The following is an 11,188-nucleotide window of genomic DNA, read 5'->3' on the forward strand; positions in this document are numbered from 1 at the left end:
AGAGTAATGATGGGATTTTTCTCCAGCTGATGACACACACCGGCGTGTTTCCAATTTTCAGATTGTGACTCTAATGGTTCATTCTTATTCTTTAGCAGGGTGCATGTGTGAGACAGAGACACAGCGTGCAAGCACTGAGTGCTTGTTTTGTAACAGTCAGGAGCTACACAACATTTGTGAACCCAGATCAATAGCTCACCCCAGAAACTGGGTAGGGGGGTAGGGGGACATTCAGAAAGCAGACTTCGGGTGCTAATTTGGTATTTAGTTTGGACAGCACAGAACTCACAGATCTCCCTTGCCAGCACTCATGGGTGTTATGGGAACTTGGAACAACATATCTAAACATCTAAAGAGCAGCAGGAGGATGGGAAAATTAGGAGTCCTGTCCTAGACAGTTGCAGGCAGGAGGTTCACCATTCTTCACCTTCATGTTTGTGTTTTTCTGGAGCTCTGAAAATTTCCAATCTGGGCAGTGAGGTCGGTAGCACTGACTTACTTATTTTGGAGAACAACCTACTAGTGGTCCCAGTAAGTAAGGTTACCCCAATGCCAGGAAGCACTTTGAAGAGTGCAGCCCATAAAATAGGATCTGGATCACATCTTTTCAGATTCACTGAGATAGTTAATGCATTTTGACACAAGAACATCTGCCCCACATTTTCCAGATTAAGTTTTGTGGGAGTTCAGTTCTCCATTAACTTCACATTAGTGGGAACATTAATGAACGACCAGTGAATTCACTGTGAGGAAAAAGAAGTTCTTGCTGTCACAAAGTCTTCCTTTATTTGTCTTGGATCCTGCCATTTTCTTTGCTCACGTATCACTAGCACAGGATAACTCAAGCCGGATGCACCATTTCAGCAGCCTGATATTTAAGCACATATTTACAGGAAAAAGGTATTCCCTGAGCAGCTCTTGACTCAGGATTCGGACTCACCAGGCTGGCAGGGCCCAGGGGTTTCAGCCATTAGACAGGGCCACAATACCAGGTTTGTCTCCTGTCAAGCATTTGGGTGGATGCCCGATTTATTTTCAGAGGCAAATTTTTGGCTTGAATCTTGCATTTTAATGCCATGCATTAAATTAAACACTACACAAAGAACATCAAGGAAGCAATTCAGCTGTCTTGTGATGTACTGATTCTATCTACCAAGTGCCAGGTATGTCTCATTGCCTTGAAATTTTACAACACCACAGAACATTTTGATTTCTGTTCCCCTCATGGTGGGCTTCTTGGGCACAAGCTATAAGGCACAAATGGCAGAAGTGTTCTTCTTACAGCGAAAGTAAGAAAGTCAAAGCGCTTTAGGCACTTCTGCCATTTTCACTCCCCAAATGCCCTTCACACAACTTCTGACTTCAGTAAACAGTGTGTTGCTAAGAAGTGAGTTGTGTTCATAATAACTCTATGAGGCAACCAGGAAAGGAGATACATTTTTCCCACTGCCTTTTCTCCCTTGGACTGTGCAGTCCCAAAACTCCCCATAAATAAAACCAGACACATACAAACATACAGGCTCCAACCTCTGCCAAGCAGTCCATGATGAGACTTCCATTGGCACCCGGAGCCTCTTCAACCCAAAGAGCACAAATCCCTGTTCTCAATTTGCTCCTCATTATAACCAGTGCAACTAGTTACAACTTCTTACCCGCACAGTTTCTACTGTGCACACATGCCCATTCCAAGCCTTCCTTTATAAAAGCAGGTTCTTCACTGTTTCTTTTTAGACTGTTATGGGATTTCAGTTGTTCCAGGTATTAAAAGTCAGTCTCAGTCAGGAGAGTACACTGGAACAGTGCCTTGGGATATGGCAGTAAGATCACTAATGACCAGATTCTGGACCTGGCAAAGATAAGCTGTTTTCCTCCTGGAAACATGTTAGAGTGAAAACAGGAGATTTTCCATCTACATTGATTGACCAATGGTTTAAAGGACACTATGGTCCTTTGGCAAGCTCTCCTTTTCTTAGCACAAACACGGGTCTAAGTTACTTGGAGCAGTTTTTGTTCTACAGCATGCTTGACATGGAAACAAAACAGTCTAAGAAATACTGAAGAACAAATGGCCATTAAAATTAGTATTTGATAGTGTATGAAAGCCAAAAACACATTAAAATTTTAAAGAAAACCATGGAACATGAAGATTCTTTTGGAATTTTGTTTTTTGCAAATTTTTGCACTTCAAGTAACAAACTTCAAACCATGGATGTGGGAAAGGGTCATTCTTGGGCTTACAAGGGAGTTTTTGTCAAAGACTCGTCTGACTCTGCATGCCTGATACCTGACTCATGAATCTGCACATCAGATCACATCTTCCTCCTCTCTCCTTTCTTTCCTTCATCCCTCAAACACCAAATGCTTCTCTAGCTTCCTATACACCCTTCACTTTCTGTTCTGCATGTCCTGACACTATGCAGCAGTCCCTGCTCCTGATATCTTTTCACCTTACCAGACTGAACACCGACTTTCATACATGAGAATATGTAATGCTCTTTGAAATGCCTCCCTTTTTTGAAATGCCCATGGCTCTCTCACCATGTGAGAGCTCTGTCACAGTTAGTCACTGCCCACATGTCCCAGGAATTGCTGTCTGGGCTTTCCAAGCTGCTTCCCACCCTTCCTGTGGCCAGCCCAAGGGCGCTCCTGCATCCTCCCTGCCCTTGCACCCATGGAACTGGCAACCTTGATGAAGTCTTTCCTTGGTGGTATCTCACAAGGGGTAGCTGCCAGGGCTACACAACGTTCTAGCAGCCATCCTTATGAGGAATATGCATGTTTTGGGAAGTAAAAGTATTCTGATCCACATTAGTTCTAGTCTGTGCCCAGACACACATATCTTCCTTGCTCTGGGTTGTGCCAGCACATCTCTTAGGACTTTCTCACAGATGACCAGGGCAGAGCAGCAGCTATTTGGGATTTATGGGTGTGCATTAGCTCAGCGACCTTGCATGTACCACAGAAAGCTGCAGTGCCCTGCAAGGTATTAATAGACTCTATAAAAACTTGTGGCTGGAAGAGAGGGGGTAAGTCACCATTCAGCACTTTCTTGCTCCTAATGGTAATGACTGTTCCCTCATTCCTTTCTCTCATCAGCAGCTCTCAAGGAAGCATCATTAAGATGGCATATTCCAGTACAAGAAAGACATCAGGCTCAGTTCATTTAAAAGACATACTTCAATAAAGCTAATTTAACATTCAGATCAGAGGTGCCCTCAGGGATTCTTGTGCCTGCCCTGCATGTCTGTAATACTCAGCTGTAGCTCATGTTTGCACAATATGGATGTGTAAAATCTGGAGAAGCCCAGTGAGTGTGGATTTTTTAAAAAGACTCTTAACATGTCAGCCTTTTATTGCACTCCACAATACAGTGGTGTTCTGACATATGTTAGAATGGTATAAATTAAATTACATAAAGCAATCAGTTCTTCACTTGTAGCCCAATTCACAGTACTTGCTTCCCAGGTGGAAATTGAGAGTAAACTTGATATTTGGATCCTCAGTGGACTCAAAAATGAGTCAGAAGAAAATTACATCTAAAATGTTTACAGAGATATCAAACTTCACTGTAAAATTATTCTCTATTTTAGTAGTATTCCACTTGTTTCTTTAAGTGATTAAGTGCTTTAAATAAATACTTTTGATTGCCTTAATTGTGCTAAAGAAAAACATTTGGATTCCAGCGATATTTAGGAACTAGAACACAGATAAAGCAGTGTCTATTAAACTAGAAAAATAATTACAGCTCCTTTTGCAAATCAAGCTGTTGGGCTTTGTGCTCTCTCTAGGACCATCACAGCAGAATTCTGCAGGCTCTGAAGAGAGTACCTGTTCACTTGCTGTATCTGAAAAAGAAGGTGGGAAGTAGCTCCATCACTAAATGAAAAAGTCACTACATTTCCCCCAGAACACTTTAAATTATAGCAAAACAATTCTGTGAGAAAGACAGCAAAATATCAGCTCAACTGTTTGAGTCAACTAGTTCAAAGAGTGTCCTGATGTAAAAGACAATTTACATATCTGGAGTTGACATAATTTTTGTACTGCATTTCGTGGATCTGTCATGGTTCCCACTGTTTTAGGAACCAGACACTCCTAGGAAGATACAATCAACAGCTGGACATGTCAATTGCCACCTTACATGAAATGAGTAGAGGGTGGGATCCAGCTCAGCAGCCCACTGGAAGACTGGCCCTAAATTCAGTGCCACAGCATCAGTGGCAGCAATCAATCACCTTTCCATGGAAAGATCTGTTCCTCCATGCACCTACAATTAAGGGGCACATCTGCCTTGGACAGACAAACTGGATCCCAGCGGGTAATGTCAACCAACACTCCTGGCAAGCCACAGTCACAATATCATGACTGACACTGAAGGGTTCCAGCAGCCAGTGTGGAACTGTGTTACTTGTTTGCACCTCCTTGCCAGTCCACATTGCCCAGGCAACCTTGATTTTATGCTGGACTATTATGCATCAAGAAAACAATTTTTCTTATTTCACACAAAATTAGACCTTCTGGGGAATGTCTTTTGCAGAACTCTTGCTTCCATCCATTAAAGCTTTTCTAATCAGTTAAATATAACTAAGCAAAACCGGATAGCTAAAATTTTAAGTTTGCTATTGAGGAATAATTACATATTTCTAGAAATACAGCACATATTCAATAACAGACATTCATGCTAATTCGTGCACTGCATAATGTTTTCCACTTTGATGTTTACAAATTACACACTGTAACTTAATAACTTGGAAAAATGTGCTATCCTAGGAATAACAGACGAAAAACATAACAGCTGTCACTTGTCAGATGTAATACAGCAGCTACATTTATTTATGTATATATATTTTTATACATGTAAAACTTCAGGGCTGCAGCTGTTTGATTCTACCAAATGTATGGAAAGTAAAAATATTTTACTCATCACTGTTGTGGTGCTCACCTATTTCACAGCTCTGTGGTTCTGTCTGTCATACACTGGTGAGCCCATGAGCCTCTAGAAAGTACAAATATATTTGAATTAAGCCCTGCAGCCAGGCAATGCTGCAAATCCAGAAGAGATGAGCCACATCTTTGGATTCACAATTGATTCTTTTTCTCTTAAACGTTTCTCCATCCATCAATGTCTAAGCATAAATGTAGGAAAGTCCTTATGGATTCATTTTACTATTTCATTTCTGTTTACATGCTACTAGAGAAATAAGAGTAAAAAAGTAGCCCAGAGAGAGAAATATGGCCAAATCATAGACTGGAACACACGCACACACAAAAAAAGAAATTGCTTTTGTCTTCCTATTTTCCCCTTCCTTTGCACTGCTCATCAAAGTGATGGAAGCTTCATGAAGAGGGGAAGGAAAGAAAGAAAGGATGAAGTGCCCCCACCTTCTTCTGAACTGTCTATCACCTGATGAAATATTTTTTAGCTGTAAGGTTCCCCAGAGATGATGCTGTCTTGGCAGAAAGTTCCCACAAAGCCACCTTTGCAATATGGTGTATAGGATTTGGTCACCCCATTAAAAAGCTGCTATTTCACTGGGTAACAGCTGGCAGGAGACAGGCTTTGGATGATGACCAGTGTTAATTGTGGGCAGCAAGTGCATCTTGAAGCAATAAGCAGAAGCAAATCAAGTGGAAAAGGCTCACTACTGCTTGGAAGTTTGAACTGAGGAAAAAGATAGTGGAAGAGGTTCAGGTATTAATGCATGGAATATGGAGATTTATATAATGGACTTTGAAGTGATGTGTGTCAGGATGCAGTAAAATTTTAGCTACAGAAAAACCGGCCAAATTGTAACTCAGCTGACCATAATACAACATAATATTGTCTCATTGCAAGCCAACCTATCAGCTAGCAGAACTGAAATGAAAATATTCAAAGCAGAACAAGTTTTAGTAAGTTAAATGCCTGCAGATGCCTCTTGTGGTATGAAAGGTCATTGTCAGGTATATAAATAGTTAATATTTACAGCTGAGAGCAAGATACGGAGAAGAATCTTTCCCTTCAGGTTTCACTAAAATAAAGCATAGATTTTCAGAGAGGTTTCTTTAAATAAGGCAGAGTTCCTCCTTAAAGCATCAGAGGCCTTTCATTGCTTCAGCACAAAAGTTTAGGGACATTCCCCAACAGTTCAGCCTCTGTTGGGAAACAAAGTTTCCACAAAATCAACTTTTTATTCAAGGAAAAATCAAATCATTTTTGCCTGAAGCATTCAGGTTTCCTCTGGGAAAAAAAAAAAAAAAAAAAACCAAACAAAGTATTTTCTTCAATACATGGGTTTGACCCAAACCAAATATTTCAGTTTATTTTTTAGCTGAACAAGAATATATTATTTCAACTCAGTTCAACTTGAAACTGCCTCTGGGTGTGCTGTCATGGTGGATATGAATTGCCCAGGAGAATCTGGGAATAAGACAATTTGCATCACAGCTGGTTAGCTGGCTCATAAGAAAATATTATTAATACAACAATAATAAAGTATCATATTTAGAACAACAAGACTGAAGCAATATATTTGGATGTTTCCAAATCAAAATCCTTCATAACTTTTCCGCCCACTAAGAAATTTTGATACAGGGAGTGAAATTTTTAAATGGGTAAAATAGCACATGAGAAAAATAAATAATTCTGACTCTAATTTCCAGCCAACTAATCATTCCATCAGTTTTATGCCACAGTAATTCTATTGAGCTCCACTGGAATGACACAACCTAAAGGGGTTGAAGGTACAGTGTTACCAATCTGACCCCAGTGCATGGGTTTAGGCAGATAAAAGATATGTCTTAAGGTGCTCTGCATTCTCTTTCACATTTGACTTCCCCTTGGCGCTGTAAGTATGCACAGGAACTTGTAGATCCTGAACTAATAATGTGGTTGGAAAGGATGACACCCTACAAATCTTCAGGAATATGGCACATCTTTCCAAAACACATGGATGAATAAGACAATCAGGTTTTTAAAAGCAAGCTATGAATTCAGCTTCACTTGGGATTGAACAGAGATTGAAACTAGAATTAGTGTGTGGGATAGACAAAAAATTTAGAGAGCTTGAGTTATATATATATATATACATATGTATATTTTCTTTTTACTTGGAAATTGTAGTTAGACTGAGTTATTCCAGCTTTCCCTTCAGCCTCAAATTCTCATACTCTATTGTCATTCAAAAGCAATTCAGAGCAAATTATTACAGACATCCTGTTTCACAGCAAAGACTCCTACAACACCAAGCCAGTTACTCACCTCAGGTTTACAGTCACCAGGACACAGTGTTCTGGTGCTGCAACACCCAGCTTGCTCAGGACCATCACCTGTGAACAGCAAGGCTGAGATGAGGGATGTTGTTCCAGCATGATTTTCAGAAGGCTCATGTCAAGCTGTTGTTACCTCACTACAATGGCATGGGTCTAGAAGGCTGAGAGGTCCAGAATGAACTTAACTGCATCAAAAAGAGAGGAGGGTTTTTAGTTATTAGTCCTGGTTTGTAATAACTAGCCTCTGATTCACATCCAACAGCCCCTGATAAATGCAAACAGAGACACCAAACTGTAGTAGTCTCAACAGCAACACAAATTATTCACATTTCACTTGCCTCCATATCTATCCACTTATAGATATAAAAGTGATTGATTAACATCCTCAGTTAATCCTACATTTACTGATTACAAAATTTATTCAGAATGCCAGAGAGCAATGGCAAGCTCAGAAATTGGGGATTTTTACACCTGAAACAATCATGAGAACACCAAATTTGAATTATGTAAACTAGATTTTTAACTTCTCCACTTTCAGATGAAAATTGTTGAAAAGCAGCATTTCTAGGAAGTGTTTATGTGCACCATGCCAAGCATAAAATCCCTGCTGAAGAGAACAAAATAATGTCCTGCAAAAAATTTCCAAGCAGAGCTAGCGAACAGGGGAGGGGCTGTCATGAATTTGTTACGTTGGCGCCTTCCAGAAATTAAAAAGCAATATGCAGTCTGTTCCCATGCCAGCTGTGTTTCTAGAGACTGCTTTCTGTCTACCACAACCACATTATTGCCATTTTAAGCTAATATTCCACTTAATTTCCATGGGCTGGGGCAGAGCGCAGCTGCCTGCTCTTAGTGCAGACGCGCTGCCTGGGACTGCAGGTCGCAGCATCCAGGGCTCTGCTGTTCTCCACCTGCAAGCTCCTTGGTTTAAAGTGGAAGAGCGTGGCACCTACACCTTCCCAGATCTTTCCACCTTGAGGAAAAGCAGTGGTCAAGGCTGGTTTGGACATGACTGATCACCTAGGAGTTGTTCCACACCGGATTCTCAAGGTAGGGCTCACGCTTGGTTTTGCAGATGGATGAGAGCCCTGGTACCCTCTTTTTGTTGGGCTCTGCAAATGAAGATTGGACACTCTTTTGCTTGATAGCTGCAGTGATACTATATGGAAGGAAAGCAATTTTCAGGTTCTTGGGAGAAGGTGAGATGAGTAACTTTTGCAGTCAAAATAAAATAAAAATCCTGAGATAAATAATACGATAAACTCGTGATCAGTTGCACATCCAACACACTTGCTAGAAGATGTAAGATCACAAATTTGTTTCTGATATGTCAACCTGCACAAAACTAGTTTCTTTATCAATGCTTCCTGTGCAAACCTACAAGAAAATTTAATATGCCTGTGCCTCAGTTTCACATATGTCAAACTGCTTTCTGTCAGGAAAGCTAAATTTTCAGAAGGTGCTCAGACCTTGTGGTAGATACTCATGTGTCTACAGCTACACCAAAGTAAACAGTGCAGTCCTTAAATGGAGAGTTTACAACTGTAGCTGCAAGGTCTTAGGCAAGGCAACATTCAGCTGGCTTGCACTTCACTTGATGTTCTTGATGTCCTGAGTAGAGCTGCAGTTTTAAATGAGTCATTGCACACCCCCAACCACACTGTTTGTCAAGGTCCAACTCAGGCCAAGTTTGGAAGAAATTAACTTCTGTAGCTGGTATGCAAATATGACAAGAAGTCAATTATCTTACTTCATAAATAGTGAACAGCCAGGGCTCATTGATCTCTCCTGCAGAGCAGTGGACTGTTTGCCAGGGCCTTTGCTTTGAGTAGTAGCTCTCAAGGTTACTCCTCAGACTTGAGAGATCCCTTGACTCAAGAGAATGTCAGTAAATGAATAATAGCATGGTAAAACTCTGAAATCTTAGCTAAGTAACACAAAAGATTGTGCACATATAATCCTTCAGATATAAACTGTGTACTAAGTCTAAGTTTGGAATTAGGCACACATAAACTCCCTTCTAAGAAGGAGTTTAGAACACTTTAGAACACAAGGAGGTGTTTTCTGAGCCTCATGACTCAACAGGAGAGTCTCTCTCCCTGCCTGTTTTGTCTGACCCTGTCCTTTATGCCATAAATAATCAAGTGCACCCTGTCATCAGATCTTATTAAACCCTCCTCACATTTACCATGAAGCTTGGCAAAATCACTGGGTTGTATGAATAAACATATTGCTACTCTTTCTTAGGAGTGGCACCCATGACACACCCATGACTGCTACGCTATAGCTGTCAGGGCCCAGAGCCAGCCTTCTAAGAAAGCAGCAGGACACCTGGGCTCCTCACAAAGGTGGTCTGCAGCCCTAGCCAAGGGGTCCTGAGCCCTGTTCTGCACAGTGGCTGCATTCAGCAGGAGTGGAGCCCACCTTCTGCATCAGATATGCACTCTCACATTTGTGGGGACGGGCACCAAACCCTGTGGAGCATGGATGCCAAATTCACTTGGTGAACACACTAACCCATTTGGTTATTGTATGAAAGGAGAGAGAAAAGTTCCTTGTCTGGCTTCTGGGTTAGACTGCCAGGGCCAAAACATTTCTTGCTAAATCCAGCATTACCACCTTTTTTTTTTTACCAATTTGTGTTGTCTGATAGTCTTCTGGCCTCACCTGGGAAACTAGCACTGCCATGACACATTTCCAAGTCCCACATGGGCATTAGTGGGAGCTACTGCCTCATCTGCCCAGTCTTGCTGGGTTCACCTGTGGGTAAAACTGGCTCCAAAATACTTTACTGTGAAAGGCTTTCTTTAACTGTGCCCCACTGATCTGAATGGGCTTCAGTGTGTGCCCTGAGACTCACTTTGGTATGGTTTTGGGTCCATGAAGGGATCAGCACATGTCTAGTAAGGCTACATGTGTCTGAAGCTCCCTGGGATCTGCAGCAGGGTTATCAGTGCTGCATACAGAGCTAAGCTATGGGAGCAGCCTGCAGCTCCCAAGGATCTGCCAGGACTCACGGGTTCCCAGTGACACTGGCACCTCTCTGAGCTCTCACTGTGAACTGCCTGAGCCTGCCTGTTTAAAGCCATTGTTCCCACCATGAGGGAAGTCTGTAATATATTTCAGGATGTGCAGGTGAGCAGCAGACCCACTCAGCAACACTTTTGACAACTCTAAGTCTCAGAAAGTCTGGGAGCAGGTTTTTTTTAGGTTGAAAATGGAAGAGTTGGCTATTTCTCCATGTATGTCCAGGCAGCAGAAGTAAAAGGCAGAAGCAGTATCAGGCTGTTTTGTTTCCCCTTTGCTCTACACACTTTGCTTTACAGAACTGTTTCATTCGGGATGCCTGCTTGGGACAGGCTGCTGGAGTTGGCATTTACATCTATCTCCTGACAAAAGAATGTGACATCAGAGTGACTCCAGTTTTTTATAAATATCTATTACCAATTTGATTCATATGTCAGCACAGACCTGGAGTTAAAACTGAAGGGGACTGAATATTATGCCTGCCTTTTAAGGCTGGTGGAATTTCCCCTCTTTAGGGAAAAAACTTCTCACTTACATATTTCACTAGTATCTACCATTGCAAGCCTTAGATTTTGTCTCTCTCAAGCCTGCATCCTGTAAATCCCTGTAATTGCATGCAGCTGTTTGTGAGCCACCCGCTGCAAATTGAAAGCGTGTGCTGAAAAAGCCCCCAAGCAGAGAACCTCTTAAACAAGCACTGAAAAAGCTGCTGGTTTACCAAAAAGACCCTCTCTGCTCTGCCCTCCCCTGCCCTCCTCTGCTGTTGCTACCTTGCAGTTTCTGACATCCAGAGAGTGGGAGGTCTGACGATCCGAACAAGGCAGCAAGGGAGAAATTCCATTCCTGTTGCAATCAGTAATTCCTCCGTGCAGGCTGCTTTCTCAGGAGCGTGTGCGCGTGCTTTCCTTTG

The 11,188-nt window shown here is 41.7% G+C and overlaps 1 long non-coding RNA gene across 4 annotated transcripts in view; it reads right to left on the reverse strand.

Moving 5' to 3' along the window:
• Positions 1-11,188, reverse strand: part of LOC134414567 (uncharacterized) — a 94,942-nt gene extending 83,754 nt beyond the window's left edge. For 2 of the 4 annotated variants that reach the window (XR_010026798.1, XR_010026796.1), the window contains exons 1-2: positions 11,049-11,188; positions 7,241-7,436 (exon numbers count right to left, since the gene is read on the reverse strand). This is a non-coding gene — a long non-coding RNA (uncharacterized LOC134414567). Of the gene's footprint in view, positions 1-2,467; positions 3,846-4,942; positions 4,997-7,240; positions 7,437-11,048 lie in introns of those variants that run through there. The other 2 variants (XR_010026797.1, XR_010026795.1) reach the window with 2 other exon arrangements.

Source organism: Melospiza melodia, chromosome 2 (assembly GCF_035770615.1).
Source record: "Melospiza melodia melodia isolate bMelMel2 chromosome 2, bMelMel2.pri, whole genome shotgun sequence".
In the NCBI taxonomy this organism is placed as follows: Eukaryota; Metazoa; Chordata; class Aves; order Passeriformes; family Passerellidae; genus Melospiza; species Melospiza melodia.